Here is a 19245-nt window from a genome sequence, read left to right on the forward strand (position 1 = left end):
GATTTTCACTGTTATCATACTTGGAAAAAGAGAATGTTACCCCTTCAATCTGCAGAAACTGAAAGAAGAGATAAACTTCTGCCACCAGTATAGAGCCACAGGCCAGCCTACAAGTCTGTGTTACTGTTAGTCATTCAGTTTTTGTATTTTAATATTCAAATTCCTTAAATTTTAAAATGGACTTTTCCAAATTCAAAGAACTGGGCAAATCCATTATTAAACTGAAATTCAGCAGGTTCGGGTTAAGAAAAACTTGTATTATATTGTGTATTGCTTTTTCTAAATGGATATACTTAAAGAGTGCTAGTTGCCACATTGACATGTTTGCCATCATTATTGAGTCCCGCTGGCTTGCATATCTGTAACCAGGTGTCACCTGTCTCAATACTGTTGGCTACAAGTTTTTTATCATCCCTTTAACTCATGATGGATTGCTCCAATTCAAAGCATGTCAAGTCAACCTTACAAATTTAGCAGGTCATGTCAACCTTACAAATTCAGCAGGTCACATCAACCTTACAAATTCAGCCTGTAACATCAACCTTACAAATTTAGCAGGTCACGTCAACCTTATAAATTCAACAGGTCACATCAACCTTACAAATTCAGCAGGTCACGTCAACCTTACAAATTCAGCAGGTCATGTCAACCTTACAAATTCAGCAGGTCACATCAACCTTACAAATTCAGCAGGTCACATCAACCTTACAAATTCAGCAGGTCATGTCAACCTTACAAATTCAGCAGGTCACATCAACCTTACAAATTCAGCAGGTCACATCAACCTTACAAATTTAGCAGGTCACGTCAACCTTATAAATTCAACAGGTCACATCAACCTTACAAATTCAGCAAGTCACATCAACCTTACAAATTCAGCAGGTCATGTCAACCTTGTAAATTCAGCAGGGCTTGTCAACCTTGCAAATTTAGCAGGGCACATCAACCTCACAAATTCAGCAGGTCACTTTAACCTTAAAAATTCAGCAGTTCACTTCAACGTTAAAAATTCAACAGGTCACATCAATTTTTACAAATTCAGCAGGTCACTTCAAACCTCACAAATTCAGCAGGTCACGTAAACCTCACAAATTCAGCAGGTCACTTCAACCTCACAAATTCAGCAGGTCACTTCAACCTCACAAATTCAGCAGGTCACATCAATCTCACAAATTCAGCAGGTCATGTAAACCTCACAAATTCAGCAGGTCACGTAAACCTCACAAATTCAGCAGGTCACATCAATCTCACAAATTCAGCAGGTCATGTAAACCTCACAAATTCAGCAGGTCACGTAAACCTCACAAATTCAGCAGGTCACATCAATCTCACAAATTCAGCAGGGCACATCAACTTCACAAATTCAGCAGGTCACATCAACCCTACAAATTCAGCAGGGCACATCAACCTTACAAATTCAGCAGGTCACATCAACCTCACAAATTCAGCAGGTCACATCAACCTTACAAATTCAACAGACCACGTCAACTTTACAAATTTGGCAGGGCACATCAACCTTACAAATTCAGCAGGTCACAGCAACCTCACAAATTCAGCAGGTCATGTAAACCTTACAAATTCAGCAGGTCATGTAAACCTTACAAATTCAGCAGGTCATGTAAACCTTACAAATTCAGCAGGTCATGTTAACCTTACAAATTCAGCAGGTCACGTAAACCTCACAAATTCAGCAGGTCACTTCAACCTCACAAATTCAGCAGGTAACATCAACCTAACAAATTCAGCAGGTCACATCAATCTCACAAATTCAGCAGGTCATGTAAACCTCACAAATTCAGCAGGTCACGTAAACCTCACAAATTCAGCAGGTCACATCAATCTCACAAATACAGCAGGTCATGTAAACCTCACAAATTCAGCAGGTCACGTAAACCTCACAAATTCAGCAGGTCACATCAATCTCACAAATTCAGCAGGGCACATCAACTTCACAAATTCAGCAGGTCACATCAACCCTACAAATTCAGCAGGGCACATCAACCTTACAAATTCAGCAGGTCACATCAACCTCACAAATTCAGCAGGTCACATCAACCTTACAAATTCAACAGACCACGTCAACTTTACAAATTTGGCAGGGCACATCAACCTTACAAATTCAGCAGGTCACAGCAACCTCACAAATTCAGCAGGTCATGTAAACCTTACAAATTCAGCAGGTCATGTAAACCTTACAAATTCAGCAGGTCACGTCAACCTTACAAATACAGCAGGTCACGTCAACCTTACAAATTCAGCAGGTCACGTCAACCTTACAAATTCAGCAGGTCATGTCAACCTTACAAATTCAGCAGGTCATGTCAACCATGCTAATTTGGCAGAAGCTATAAATCACATGAAATTAAAAACTTTCAATGATTGTTATCTTAAAGGTTCAATGAAGCATTGTTTTAACTTGAGCTGATGAAATGAAAAAATTACAGCTGTGTTGGAAAGAGAGCATCTGTAACCAAACAAGATATTCCTAATACCAAGTATTTTGTTTCAAAATATACTATTAAACCAGCAAAGACACTTACCAACATGAACTTTTACTTGCAGTTTTCTCAACAAACATTCTTAAGAATCAAACATTAACTCCTTTTTCTCCTCATTTCCGATTCAACTGTCCAATAAATAAAATTACAGCCTCGTGAACTTATGTTACTTACATTCGATATTCAGACAAATATTTCCCATAAATCCACATTTATTTGGTAAGAAACGTTTTCCCCTTCGCCATTTCACAGACAATATCAATGGGTAAAAGTACAACGCAAGATATAATTACGCAGTTTTGTCCAGAAAAGAACACTCACAACTAGTCATAGTGATCTCCGATGACCGTTATATTGAATTCGGATCAATTTGTGTACTAGTATAAACAATGTACACTAACAACTATATATGTCACTGTTCCCGTGCTCGTAAAATCCTATACTTAAATCTTTCAATAATTGTTTTTTTTTTGTTATTTTCTTTTATCAGACAGGGAGAATATAATATCCTGTTACAATTCATAGCTGCCAGAAATAATCACTCAAATATTCTAAATAATAAATTGAAGAATATAGTTTTTCTTGCAAAAATGTTAAAAACTGTGGATTTGGTCCTAATGCAAGGTTCTTTAATGGCCTTCACCTGGTGAATTTCTTAAACTGACCTGTCCTGCTTCCATTTTTGGATATGTCCATTATAGATTTAGGGGATATCAAGATGAGAATTTAAAGTTGAACAGTCTACAGCCTGCTCCGACTGCAAGGATGCCCTACGCTGGCCTGGCTCTTATACTTGTGGCAAAGGCTTATCAACAAATAAAATATTAACTAATTAACACTGTAGTGTAAGACTAGTTCTAACTTAAGATATTCTTTGTAATTATGTTTGATATTCAACAGTAACCTGTAATTCAGTAACCTGTAATTTTCCTTTTTCAAATCAAGCTTCTACAAAAAAAAATTGTAAATAATTCCTTTTTTCATACAGATATTCTACTTATGTACAATAATTTAAAGTAAGGTTCTACAAAGTAAAGATTGTAGGTTGGAAAAAATTCATTAAAGATTCTGTAATAGCAAAGGGTTATGGATCTTAAATAGTAAACCATTATTATCATTCAATCAATAATTGTTTTAGTAGTTAATTAATGTATGTTCTACAATAATTTAATACCTTAGTTTCATCAATAATTCAAACACCTCAGTATTTACCTATCTTACTTATTTACTTCTTACTTTAATTTCAACAAGTATTTCCAAGAAAAGAACTTCAGATTCTTTAAACATTTGCAGCATGAACAGTAGATATGAGCCGTGTCACGACAAAACCAACATAGTGTGTTTGCGACAAGCATGGATCCAGACCAGCCTGCGCATCCGCACAGTCTGATCAGGATCCATGCTGTTCGCTATCAGTTTCTCTACTTGTTATAGAGTTGGTAAGCGAACAGCATGGATCCTGATCAGACTGCGCGGATCAAACACACTATGTTGGTTTTGTCGTGACATGGCTCATATAGTTATATGATACTCTGATAAAATCTACAAAAAGGTCTACTATCTCTCACCTATGTAACAAGTGCAGACCAAGATCAGTTGACATAACTGTGCTGTCTGATCATAGTCTGCTCTTTGCCTTTACATATTTTAAACACTGCCCTAAAATGATGAATGGTATTGTCCAGATTGAAAGATGGACAAGTCCATTAAAAATATTTTGTCTGGTTATAGGTTAATAAATTAAGATTTTACAACAATCTGCAGATTTCTAAATGATCTTACAATGTAATGTACCCCCCTCCTACCCCCTTTTTGAAGCCATGACCGAGTATATGCCTAAAATTTGACCTGGATTGTGGAATTTTTTGAAAAACTTTCAAAATTTTCAATATTCAATAAAAAATTTCATCAGTTTCATCAACTGGGATAAAGGTGATTTTCGGCAACAGTCCTTTCACATCATATACATCATCTGCTATAACTCTCTATGTAAACTTTCTATTCCAAATACCAATGATTTTCAAGATGAAAAAAAAAATCTCTCATTTCAAGCTGTTTTCTTTTTTCTCCATCATATTTGAAGATGAATCAAAATTCCTCCTACTTTCACTGATCAATGCCAAAAGCCCTTACAGACATTCTAATCTCACATTCATTTCTTATAATGTAAACAGAGAAAATAATTCCAGATATGTAAATTTGACTCATTTTTAGATGGCGAAACTCCCATGGGTTAACAGGATAACGTGCCCTATTCTAAACCACAGCCAACAGATTCCGCCACCAATCATCCACAGATTACCTTTGGAAAAAACAAATTTCCTCATTCTTGTCATGACATATCATACTTCTTAAGATAGGTTAACTTGAGGAAATTTTGATATAACATACCTTTGTTGTTTTTTTCTTCATTAATTGCCTGTTTATTTAACAAAGGCGTTTTTTTATTCTAAAAGAATTATTACTCATTTCACTGGGATGTTGAGTACTGTAAAAGAAACGGTATACTCTGATGTTAGGAAGATATATAATGGTGATGACAGTTTTCAGTTGGTTACTAACCTTATCCCAATGTTTATTTAAAGGGATACTCAGGCAAAATAATGGCAAAAATATAAAAATGATTTTCTGTACTCAAATCACCCTAAAATGACATTTCTTAAAGTCCCAACATGAATTTCTGTATAAATTCTATATATTTTGGGTTTGAAGTTTAAATATATCTATATATGTTGAACGAAATTTTGACGCGAACAGAATCACCGAATAGTTTAAAAACAAGTCATGCGATTTGAGCAAACCCTGGAAGTTACAATAACAAATATTGTGGATATTGTATGATTGAAACAAGTCTAAGTAATTGATTTGACATGTTTTTTAACGTTTCCAGAGTACAGAGTGACAACTATTGTGAAATTTTAGCGCTCTAACCTGACCCACGCGGGTCAAGTTAGGAAAACACCATTTTATTCTTTATATGGAAAAAAGTTTTGTTCCTTTGACTGTTTAGTGTATTCATTTTGAGGACATTTACAGAATAATGAATGAAAATTTCAGAACTAAGAAATGAAAATTTTGCCTGTGTCTCCCTTTAATGATTTCATTCGAATTTAATTTCTCAATCAAAATTTTTCTTTGCCATTGCACAAGAGGCTGTGTATACGTGTTGCAGTACTGAACACAATGCCATACTGAATAGTGTTACTTCACTTTTTGAGAACATCACACTAAAGACAAAACAATATGTTGTTTTACCCAGTCACATACAGAATGTAGTGCATGGTACTATCCAAATTATGCCGAGTGCAAGCCAAGAAGCTTCTTGTATGGTTTGAACCATGGTCCCTTGTATGACCACTGGCTTTGTGTTGTATGACTAATCCTGGGTTTGTTTTATGTACTAGTATATCATATCAATTTGGACAGTCCATATATTGATAAACACACAAAACTTTATCAAAGATATTTCAACTGGAACTAGAAAAATCACAGTGATATAGCATGAAATTAAAATTAAAACTTTTCCCATATTGTTTAACTGGAGCCAGAAGAATCACACTGAATGGTTTAACTGGAGCCTATAAGATCACACTGAGGTAGCTGATTTAAATGTTCTACATCTCAATGGTTTTACTGGAGCCAGGAAAATCACACTGAAATTGCTTTTTTAAACCTTTTTTCTTGAGGTTTTCCTAGAACACTGAAATAACCTAAAAGGCATTATGTCACAAGAGTAAGGCAACAACCTTTTGAAATAAACTACACTCCTTAAAAAACAAACTATCATTCATAAAATATCATTGGTAATATAATGAAACAATCCTTTTTTTTCCACAGTGCAAATACCTCTGCAAATTATCATACAAACAAGTCAAACAAACCCCAATAATTCTGATAATAACAGGAAAATTCTTCAAATCATATCAATTTAACACTCATTCCTGCCACTATATGATATTGTAATTATCCACTGACTGTAAAACACTGTTTCAGAAGTTGCTTTGAACATTTTCAAGAATCATGGCAAAATGCTTGATATTTAAATGTCAAGCCTGATATAACAGAGACTCCCCCTCAAGAATGAACATTGCTGGCTACAGGCTTGGCTCTCTTATTACCATAGATAAATAACCATTATGGTGGCACTAAATTCTCAGCCAATATATTGCCAGTGTTAAAAGTCTGTGAAAAATGTAACATGATTGTAAAGGGCACATGCTGATTAATGTGGACAAGTTGAACAGAAAAACAGAAATTCACATCAATTTTTTCCCCTTTAATTAAGCTTTTAAATTGTCTCTCGTAAGTTTGAGATGTGGGAGGGTAGTGGCTGGCAAATTAAAATTTTTGTCACAAAAATAATCTAGTGAACATAAACCTATAAAGAAATATATATCAAAACATTCCTGAGATTATTATATCCTTACCAATAGATATATCAAATTCTTAAAATTCTATCACTCAACATATAATATAACCTTTTTTCCACAATTAATTTTAACAGAAATAGCACATGTTGCCATGAAGTGTGTGCCATATTTAAAATCAACCAAGTTATATATAGAACATGGGTCATGTAATATTAATTATAATGTAATATTTCATTTCACAACCTTCTATGAACAAATGACAAGGCAAGTCTGCTCATCCCTAAATGACAGTAATACTCTGTACAGTTTATCAGGACTTAATTATCAGAATTTCAAAGACTCTTAATGCCCTTACCTAGGGACGGGCAAATAGATTTGTTCTCCTGTCGGCTGCAATGCCGTCCATCTGCAGTCTGACAATAAAGTGGAAGTATTATATGAACACATTTCTAGTTTTTATCAATTTTTTTCTGTTTTATTTTCAGTGACATTTAATTTCCAGTGATAAGTTATTTCAACTGATGTTTCATTTCAAGTAATGCCTCATTTCCACTGATGTTTTATTTCCAGTAATGCCTCATTTCCACTGATGTTTTAATTCCAGTAATGCCTCATTTCCACTGATGTTTTATTTCCAGTAATGCCTCATTTCCACTGATGTTTTATTTCCAGTAATGCCTCATTTCCACTGATGTTTTAATTCCAGATTCCAGTAATGCCTCATTTCCACTGATGTTTTATTCCAGCAATGCCTCATTTCCACTGATGTTTTATTCCAGCAATGCCTCATTTCCAATGATGTTTTATTTCCAGTAATGCCTCATTTCCACTGATGTTTTATTTCCAGTAATGCCTCATTTCCAATGATGTTTCATTTCCAGTAATGTACTGCCTCTGGGGTCGAGGGGTTAGATCCGATGACTTCTAATCCAGTTACCTCTCTGGTGTCGGTTCGATTCCCGGGAGATGCTTTGGTAGTTTAGCGCGGAGGAAGGTAGTCTGGTACTGGTGTAAGTCTCTAAGAACGATGGTTAGGAAACTACCCGACTATATGACTGAAGTACTGTTGGGACAAAGGCTGAAATGAAACAAACAAACAAACAATTTCCAGTAATGCCTCATTTCCACTATTGTTTTATTTCCAATAATGCCTCATTTCCAATGATGTTTCATTTTCAGTAATGCCTCATTTCCACTGATGTTTTATTTCCAGTAATGCCTCATTTCCAATGATGTTTCATTTCCAGTAATGTACTGCCTCTGGGGTCGAGGGGTTAGATCCGATGACTTCTAATCCAGTTACCTCTCTGGTGTGGGTTCGATTCCCGGAGATGCTTTGGTAATTTAGCGCGGAGGAAGGTAGTCTGGTACTGGTGTAAGTCTCTAAGGACGATGGTTAGGAAACTACCCGCCTATATGACTGAAATACTGTTGGGACAAAGGCGTAAAATGAAACAAACAAACAAACAATTTCCAGTAATGCCTCATTTCCAATGATGTTTTATTTCGAGTTATGTCTTATTTCCATTGATGTTTTATTTCCAGTAATGCCTCATTTCAATTGATGTTTTATTTCCAGTAATGCCTCATTTCCAATGATGTTTTATTTCGAGTTATGTCTTATTTCCATTGATGTTTTATTTCCAATAATGCCTCATTTCCATTGATGTTTTATTTCCAGTAATGCCTCATTTCCATTGATGTTTTATTTCCAGTAATGCCTCATTTCCATTGATGTTTTATTTCCAGTAATGCCTCATTTCCACTGATGTTTTATTTTGAGATATGTCTTATTTCCAGTGATTTCCTTTTTCCAATGCATCTGACACCAGTGTGGAACCTTCAACTTTCAAAAGATAGGTTGAAGGTATATATGTTTTCAAGACTAAGTCAAATGACAGTGATCATCACTGCTTGGCTGGGGTCTCTGGTTGAGTTGTGAAGATCAATAACTGCAAATAACCTACTCTTACCTGCTCTTCAGCTGTAAAATGGAATTCCTCTGGGCACTATTTAAATCTGTGTAACCTGTTCCTTCTACTAGGGTGTCCTGTTGTGCCTGATATAACCTGTTCCTTCTACTAGGGTCTCCTGTTGTGCCCGATATAACCTGTTCCTTCTACTAGGGTGTCCAGTTGTGCCCAATATAACCTGTTCCTTCTACTAGGGTGTCCTGTTGTGCCTGATATAACCTGTCCCTTCTACTAGGGTGTCCTGTTGTTCCCGATATAACTTGATCCTTCTACTAAGATGTCCTGTTGTGCCTGATATAACCTGTTCCTTCTACTAGGGTGTCCTGTTGTGCCCGATATAACCTGTTCCTTCTACTAGGGTGTCCAGTTGTGCCCAATATAACCTGTTCCTTCTACTAGGGTGTCCTGTTGTTTCTGATATAACCTGTTCCTTCTACTAGGGTGTCCTGTTGTGCCTGATATAACCTGTTCCTTCTACTAGGGTGTCCTGTTGTGCCTGATATAACCTGTTCCTTCTACTAGGGTGTCCCGTTGTGCCCGATATTACCTGTTCCTTCTACTATGGTGTCAAGTTGTGCCCGATATAACCTGTTCCTTCTACTAGGGTGTCCCGTTGTGCCCGATATAACCTGTTCCTTCTACTAGGTTGTCCCGTTGTGCCTGATATAACCTGTTCCTTCTACTAGGGTGTCCAGTTGTGCCCGATATAACCTGTTCCTTCTACTAGGGTGTCCTGTTGTGCCTGATATAACCTGTTCCTTCTTCTAGGGTGTCCAGTTGTGCCTGATATAACCTGTTCCTTCTACTAGGGTGTCCTGTTGTGCCTGATATAACCTGTTCCTTTTACTACGGTATCCTGTTGTGCCTGATATAACCTATTCCTTCTACTTGGGTGTCCTGTTGTGCCTGATATAACCTGTTCCTTCTACTAGGTCGTCCAGTTGTGCCTGATATAACCGGAGGTGTTCCTCCATAAAATGGAAAGTTAAACCATATAACCATTACAGTGCTGATGCAACTTATAGTTGGCATAAATTAAAATCTTGGACTAAATGAATGTAACAATCATACACACAAAGACTCTTACAGATTTATTGGTAATAGACTGCAATTGAAGCTCTTGTCTCTATAGTATGTATATTGGCTAGTTTTTTCATAACAATGGAATTTTCATCAGAAACAATGTAAGTCTCTAATTTTTTATTTCCAAAAAAAAAGATAAAAGAAAATCCCTGAAAGTAACTTGCTAGACAAAGAAGCCACAAAAAGTAAATGTCCAAGCTATCTTTTTTTCTTTTTTCAAACCAGCCACAAATTCCTATCATGATTTTTTTCCAGCATAAAGTTAGCAGACTGGTTATTTATTAAGTTGCTAGCCAGACAAGATATGAAAATAATGAATACATAATGCCAGTCTGCAAGGAAAGACCCAGCCTCGGCAAATACGAAGCAACAGTGTGACTTTCAAATTGATTTCTGTTTTTCTGCATTTTATGCATTTTATGAAATTTGCAAACTACGAGGCTGTTTATGTTACAGTTTCTATTATGAATTCTTGCAAAAAATTCTTGAATTATATCCTAAGCAAACTAGAAGCTTCCATTTTATGTACTGCAAAGAGGATATTCAAGATCTTTCTATAAATACATGTACAGGACATATTTTCATCCAGTGGTATGAAAATAAATATTTCCTCAGTGGCGGTACCCATGAGTGAAATATGATAATTTTCATCCACAGGATGAAAATAAATCCTATATTTATAGAAAAAAACTTGAAATTTCTGTTTATTACATATATTTTTCTCTTTTTGACTTCTCCTTAAATTTTGTGAAAAATGTTTCACCCCTATGCAGTAATAAATAATTTTTTTAAAGTGAAAATATTGAAAATGAAAATAAGCATTTTATTTCATCAATATTTCATGTATATAATAAAAGACACAACTTCTTTGAAAATGAAACAGACATAATATTATATTACTAATAAAAATATCTAATGAACTATTTTAATACAAATTTATAAATGGTAAAAATATATTGTTGTAATTATCTTATGGTTGATTTTTGAGAATTGTAACATTACAATGTTCATGTCATTTAACTCAAAGGATCATTATTTTGCTAACGCAGAAAACAATGTTCCAGAACTAAATATACGCTGCTATTTTAAGTAGCGTTTTCACCATTTCGCAATGATTTCCTGAATGTGCCATTTGCTTTTAAGGAAATATACGAACATAACATATAAATTTCTTTGTACAGGTATTTTTTGAAATTCAAACAGTAAAAAAAACAAAACTTAAATGATTTATCAGCAGCAGATATGCATCTTTATACTAGTTATAATAAAACCTGAATGCTGGGACCTTAAGTTGTTAGACTAAAAGAGCCAGGCTAACCTGTTTTGCCATGGTGTCTGACTTAGTTTTACACTGTTCATAGCTCAATTTTTGTACTTTATAGAGTTTTGGTTCCCTAAACTAACCAGTATTGGTGTTCAAATAAAAGGACCAGGATGCTTGGAAACGTATTGGCTAAAATCAACATTCCATAGGTTGCTATGGAGATAGGTTGACATTTCAAAGATTCCAACTTTGGAAACTGCTGTTATGTAAACCCAATGTTTTTCCTGACATACAGTTTCATAAATATTGACTGACTAAAAGGAATGTTAGTAACTGCCTATTTGAAACAGTCCATAATGATTACAGAAAGGTCAAAAATAATATGCTCAGTAGTTTGAACAGACTTTCTTCAAAAATTTCCTTAAATACATTAAATTTTCACTACTAAAATTATGAATACCTAAGAGAGGAAAATTCTTCAGAAATTGTCCATTTATATGTGTTATTCAACTTGTCAGATGACAATTGTTTCAAATTTAGTCACATAAACTGACAAATTGACACGATTCAAAACCCTTCTCTATCCTAGGTTGTCAAAAAGAGATTTCTTTGCACATCTCAAAATCCAAGACATTGTGAAGGATTCCATGCAATTTAAGCTCTTATACAAGATAAAAATTATTTAACTTCATCATAACTGACAAGTGATGAAGCACAGTTTTGTTACTAGTTTTTCTTACCTTTGATTGGATATATAGAGTCTGATTAATAACTAACATTTAATTTTTTACTGTTATATAAGTTATTTCATGTATTCAAAAGTTATAAATAAAGTTATAAACAATATCAAAAGCTCTAGGAGTCTCTCCTGTAGAAAGTGTAATGGCTTAAAACAAAAAATAATTCCCTCATTCATGAAACTGGAAAGTAGTTCTCGAAGATGTACCCCATCACAAGCAGACAGAGAATAAAATTATAAATACAATATTTATAGCATCCTTTCATCAACTTACTTTGCTGTTGATGCAAGAACTGCATTTCAGTACATCAAATATTTATATCATTAGAATGTAGAATGCATAACATGTCCCTATAGAGTTGTATAACAAAATTACTACACTTAAAGGTCAAATTTTAAGTGGTTATCTCAAGCGACATGTATATAGTTATTATCAGCAACTTCCACACATGTATAATGCTACAGCAAAATTTGAGAGAACATCTTAGCTCTTAAGAATCTGAACTTTGTCCAGCTACCATTTCTGAAAATGTCCTTTATTAATTTTGTTGATATCAAGATAAAAATTCTAAGAAAAATATACAACAAAGTTTTGAAAACTTTACAAAAATGTGTTTATAAACGCTTCTTGACCGTAAATTTTACCCAAGTATGTTTAGAAAAGTACTTACTCAATGACACTGTCCTTGTGAATCAGTATGAAGTTTTCTAAGTGACCTCCTTCATCATTAACACTAGCCCAACATGTTTGTTTATTTAACGAAAAAAAAAAATTTCATACAAAGAAATTTTAAACCCTTAACCTGCTGGAACCACAGTAGTGATTAGTTCTCTTACCACCAGTGTAGAGCCAGGCCAGCCTGCACAAACATGAAGTCTGACCAGGCTCTATACTGTTTGTTGACCCACTTCAACTTTTCATCTCGATATTTCCCAAAATTGATAATGGACAGTTCCAAAAATGAAAGCCGAACAAGTTCATACAGAAATTCTGCAGGTTATGGAATAAAACCTCCGAGTGTCCGACAAATTACTTTTGTTTTTCATTTCCTAGAATTTTTACTTCTATAAAACAACACTAACATTAGAGTGTACAGCCATCGTTTGAATAATGGAAGAACAATAGTTACGAATGAAAATTCATGTTGTCTTTTTTTCTTCCCCTGTACATCATGTATTATAATACTGAATTATTGAAAAGAGCAGTTTCTAATATGAAAATGCAAAGTATTACATGAAACATCAATAATTCATAGTTTACTGACATGCATCAGGAGACCAGAGGCATACAATAGTATAAAGAATGAGAGGCCATATCTATGAAATATTAAGTTCAATTGTAACCTAATATCTCCACTATTCAACATGTTAGAATTCTACCAATAATCTTAACTTGCTGGGGATCCCAGAATTTTTAAACATTCTTTTGAGTTTCAATGTTCATTCACCCTTTTTCTATCAATTGGACAAAAGATATCTATCCTATAGATATTAAAAGACACCTTATTCCTATGGTCCTAATAACAAGTCAGGTTTTACTTTGCAATTCAAAAACAATTTTTCATTAAACCTCTTTTAATTTGTCATTGATTTTTTTTTTTGTATTTCATATTACAAATCTTATCTACTTTCATTAGAAAAGGTGGTTTCAGGTTAAAATATGCAAATTTATCTTGAAGGAAATAGTCTACTACAGCCTTTATTATTTACTGACTTTGTTTCAATTAAATATATATCGCACATGAACTTCTTAACTCTTCATTCTTTTAGAAATATGTGTGTGAATAACATAGTTGTAAATTGTAAAAAAATCAGGTTTGAACTTGTCCATTAAATGTTGAAACTTGTCTAATATAAAACATAGGTACAAGATAGCACAGTCATTAAGGTACCAATAAAACCATTGTTAAACACGAGACTGTTAAATATTTGAACAAGACACCTTCAACTTTAATTTAAAATGTCAATGCCTGCTTCAACTCCTCTATGTAAAATGGTCCACTTTGTATTTTTATATACATGTATAATATATATAAATCATTGTTTTGTTATCAATGATGATGCATATTAAAATATAAATATACATAATTTATGCATGTATATATATATATACATATATAAGCAAAAACGCTAATTTAAATTTGCCGTAGCTTTCGGCCTTGCTGCCTTCTTCAAAAGCAAAACAACAATCACAAGATGATTTTCATGGTAGACCCTTTTCTTTTGTTGTTGGCAGTAAATACTAAACTTGACCTGTCTGAATGTGAAATTGTTTCATGATGAAACCCATTAGCACCTGAATTTCTGCAATTGACTTGCCTAACTTCTATTATGAGTGACAGTCTATGACAAATTATTAAAATTATCTCATTCATTGGAAAAGGGATGCCTGCTGTAAACTGGAACTCTGAAAAAGTTGCAATAGTGTACCAATTCCTGCAGTAAGACACCCTTGTGTATCAATTATTATTGGACACATAACTTGAAACATCAGCTTTATAAAAACATTCAACTTAAAAGCAATGATTTTCCATATTTCATGATCTATTTTTATTGAAAAGTTTTGAGGAATAATTAGAGGTATTGTACAAAGCACTGCTTCTACATGATGAGTGTGCATAATCTTCTGCAACAAATCTTTTATTGATAAATCTTCACTCTTTGTACTGGTGGTGTTACCTTTACAAAGTTGCTTAGTCATGTTGGGAAGAATAATTCCCATGACAGAACTGTTTATTAATAACATTTCATCAGTGAGTATTGAGTAAACAAATACTTGCATGAATGAAAATCAATTTAATTTATCCTGCAATGCATGCATGTAAATTGTTCACTATCACCACTTATTAATTTTGCCTGTACATTTTAAGTAACTCTTAACAAAGGCGAAACCTGACCTTATATAGCATAATATATAGCTCCGACAATGCATTATGGGTCAGATTATTAGTTTTGTAATATGGTGAAACAAGTTTTTTTAAGTTACCGGTTCTGAGTATTTCCTTGTTCTCAGTTTTCCCAAAAGTAATGCAAACACTGCTAAAATTATGTAATGGTTCTGCTTGATTTTAAAATTGGAACAGTCCATTGTCAGGGATGTTTTTTATGTCTTATACTCTAAGCCTAGCTCTATACCGGTGGCATGTGCTTGTTGCTATGATACCTAGTGTGCAAAAAGGTGGGTTTTTTTGTTGTTGTTGTTTTTTCTTATCAACAAATTCCTGTTTAGTAATATACAAAGTTAATTGAAGGTATTGAAGATCTAAATACCCAACTAGGTACATAATTATTTTTGTAAACCTATAATCTTTTGTTAAACTTGAAAAAGTTTATCCAGACTCCATGCTGGTAGCATTGGTTCATAATTTGTCTCCCTTTACACTAAAGTGTTAAATTCACATTGAAAAACATACCTCAAAATCCAAATGATTTTATCTGCACACATCATTCAATGGATACCATCAATATCTTGATATAATCACATCTTTCAATGGCTACCAATATTCATCATATGACAAACTGGGAAAAAAAGTATATATTATATAAGAAAAGTTTTAACAAATTACTTGAAAAAGTGCTAATAAAAGAAATACTGTAAGTTGAATATCATAAATTTGATACACAGTTTAATATCTAGTAATATTCTCTTACAATACATAATTAAGGAAATTGTTTTATTAGATATTAAATTAGAGAACAGTTATTTTTGCTTTGGCACTATTTAAAGAAATGCTGATTCATCAATATTGTCTGTTACTGTAGGCAGAAATGTTATGTATCACATGAATGTAGCAACAGTGTGTTAGTCGCCTACATGAAAGCACATCAACTCTTTCAGCATTTTGTCGCAGATATACCCTAGTACCAGCTGATGGAAGCAACTGATTTGACAACTGGCCATCAAGTTTGCTCAGGAAAGAACACCAGGCAGCCAACAATATACAGCCTGGTTTTACAGACCTGGCTGGCCTTTCATACTTGTTGCACAAGTAAACATTATTAAGGGTTTAAGTTACACAAATACCCCTAAAAACTCAGGTTTTTAGACACGACTAGAAATACATTTTGATTTATATACCATTTAATGTAGGTCTGGACCGATAACTTATGTACAAAATTTCAGCTCATTTGCTGGTTTTGTGGGGTTTTTTTTCTCCCAGCATAACCTTTTGTAACATACAAATTGACCCAAAAATGAAAACAATTTTTATTTTGGTCGGGTTTTACATCACACCAACGCTGTATAGGTCATATGGCGACTTTCCAGATTTACTGTTTGAGGTAGTCTTCAGGCGCCCCTCTGTATACTATTTCAAGCACAAACAGGCACCTGAGTAAAACCATCAATGTTCTGTAAACTAGCTGGATAGCTTTCTCACATACAGAATCCGACAACACTTGTGGAGCTTTAACCTACAGTAGTGAGAGGCAAAAAACATTTAACACTTTTTCAAAAATCTGGCTAAGAATCACACATAAAATCGACTTTCAATTCAATTTTGAGTATTATCCTTAGTATAAATTTTTTATTATCTTTTGCATATATTTCCATTTTAGGTGCCCTACTTAATGTATGTAAGAATTCAAAAAAATTCTGTTTTTATGCTTTTGGAATTCATATCAAAATTTACTGGATGAGTGTAAAAAGTGAACATCATACAAGTCGGGCACTGGGTTAGCAGACGGTACCATTGACCTCCCACAAGCTCATTAATTACCAGCTTCCTGTTCCTATTAACTGTCCTTGACATACATTACATGTATGCTAGTATAAGAAAAATATTTCCAAACCGTTTAACACTTACAATTTTTTTTATCATTTATCTTACCTTTTCATTACATTATTGGATGAACTTCTTTGCTTAAGCTTGTGTAGCAGCCAACCTTCATGACTCTTCACTGAAAAATTCAAAGAGGATCATTTTGTTAAAAAAAAGATAAATAAATAAAATGCTCATCTTGATCCTCTCCCTGCAATCTGATCAGACACTTTGCTGGAAAGTGTGGGATTTCAACATTTTCGACACTGAAATCCCACACAATAACAGACAGTTCAAAATTCAAAGCAGGGCAAGATAATTACACAAATTCAGCAGGATCAAGTTTAATTAATCAAGCCATGAGAAGAACCCAACAGTAACTGAGACTATATTTATTGATCCTAATTGAAATTACCTCAAAACAACAAAAAGACCTATTTTCTACTGATGGTTTAATCTAGTTTACAATATGACAACTGTTAGAATGTCTTTCATCTTCTTTTTCTTACTGTGATTGGTTCTTGTCAAAGCATATCTGATCGGGTTACGTAGCTCTGTGCCACTTTACCTTCAACTTAGCCAAAAGTCAGGAATATATTATGCCCTTGTCACCAGTAGAGGCCAAGATCAGCCGGCACATCTGTTCTGCATGATCCTGGCCTGTACTATTCACTAATCCCAAACATTCCAGTTTGACGGATAGAAAAGTCCATTAAAGATATTTAGCTTGTTATGGGTTATTCCATACATTTTCCTACAATACTTAGAAAATATTGTACTCAAAATTGTAAAATGAAATTGCAACATAGCATCATAATCCAGGAAATTCTGTCAGCTGATTTCTGAATACAAATGATATTCATTTGCAATGTTCATCTGTTTACAAACATTACAGAAAGGCCTTTTTTTGACAGTGTTGGCAAATCGGGCTAAATAACAGGAAGTTGTAACTATTTCTATGGCACATGCCACAAGAAAACATATCTTAATGTCACATTAAGGACTACAAATGTAAGTGATTGTAATCAAGGATGCAAACAGACTTCCCTAGTGTCAACATTTATACAATGTAAACTAAACATTATGTCATATCGTTCCCCTGTTGTCCGCAAAGAAACCATCATCTAGGATCTAGCTCTTAAGATAAGTATTGACAAAACTTTCACATAACATTTTGTAAAATAAAACCGCTCTATGCTTCAAAGGAAGGCAAGTGGTCACCATACTGCCTGCCCTTCTGTCTGTCTACCTTTTGTTAATATGTATATAATGTTAATTTAACACAGTCAGCAAAAAACAGAATGTCTTAGATTAACCAATGTTAAGCAAGTATTGACTGAAATTTCATTTATAATTAAGAAATACCACAATGGTGGTCAAGCATTTTTTTTTATTACATTATCGATCTTGGAGTATGTTGGACCTCTGATCAGTCAATATTTTCAGTTTCATACTACTTGTATAATCTATGTTCACATTTCAGTGAAACAAGAATAAATGGTTACATTATAAGCTAGAAAATTGTCTACATAATTAGGGTTCATGGCTATACATATCTACTGTATATCATTTTTATAGTTAATGAATGTTCTTTAAAATAAAATAATTCTGTTCTTTAGCACTATTGTTACATGATCCACTTTGAAAGAGAGCACTGTCAAAGACCAAAATAAATGTAGTATGGTCTACTTTTGAGAAACATACATGTAATTATGGTATTAGCAAAATAAGAATAGCAACCTTTCAAGCTAAACTAGGTTCCTTAGTAACAGTAAAACAAGTACATTTACACTGAACTGAAAGTATGGTCTCCTTTCAGAGACATTATTATGACAATGACATAAATTATCACAAAATTTGCACAGTAATGCAAAACAAGTCTGGCATAGGTGACAAATGACATCAGAAAATTAGGCAGACACATACATGCTTTATCTGATACAGTAAACATCTGTAGCTAACCAACTACAATATAACAACACTGGTTTATTGTACTTGCATAATGCAGTTACAGCACTCCCTTATCATTTATGTATAAACTCAATAATGGTCATCCATAAATCCTCCAGGACATATAAATCCCTAAAGTATAAGCATTTTACAGTCTGCTGTAAAATACAGGAGATTAACCAATGACATGACCATTGATGTAATAGCAGCTATTAAGACAGGCTTCTAATACCTGTTTTTCTTTCAGGCTAACATGTGGACTGCAGAGATTGACCAGACTCTATACTGAGTCTGATAAGACTCAGTAAACTGAGATTTACCAGAATCACTAAACCAAGATTGATCAGACTCTTTAAGGTCTATACACTCTATTCAAACATTGACCTGACTTTATACAGAGATTGACTAGACTCAGTAAACCGAGATTGACTAGACTATATTCAGAGATTGACCAGACTCTATACAATTATTGACCAGACTCTATACAAACATTGACCAGACTCTATACAGAGATTGACCAGACTCTATACAGAGATTGACTAGATTCAGTAAACCAAGACTGACCAGACTCTATACGAACATTGACCAGACTCTATATACAAACATTG

The 19245-nt window shown here is 34.0% G+C and overlaps 1 long non-coding RNA gene across 2 annotated transcripts in view; it reads right to left on the bottom strand.

The window, feature by feature from the left end:
* The window catches only part of LOC132757443 (uncharacterized), a 28780-nt gene extending 9797 nt beyond the window's left edge, over window positions 1-18983 (bottom strand). Inside the window, exons 1-2 of one of the 2 annotated variants that reach the window (XR_009629453.1) lie at window positions 16757-18983; window positions 15341-15446 (exon numbers count right to left, since the gene is read on the bottom strand). This is a non-coding gene — a long non-coding RNA (uncharacterized LOC132757443). The remainder of the gene's footprint in view (window positions 1-15340; window positions 15447-16756) is intronic. The other variant, XR_009629454.1, reaches the window with a different exon arrangement.
* Window positions 18984-19245: the final 262 nt, after the last annotated feature.

Source organism: Ruditapes philippinarum, unplaced genomic scaffold, assembly GCF_026571515.1.
Source record: "Ruditapes philippinarum isolate M1 unplaced genomic scaffold, ASM2657151v2 ctg22_1_1_1_1, whole genome shotgun sequence".
NCBI classification, from domain to species: Eukaryota; Metazoa; Mollusca; class Bivalvia; order Venerida; family Veneridae; genus Ruditapes; species Ruditapes philippinarum.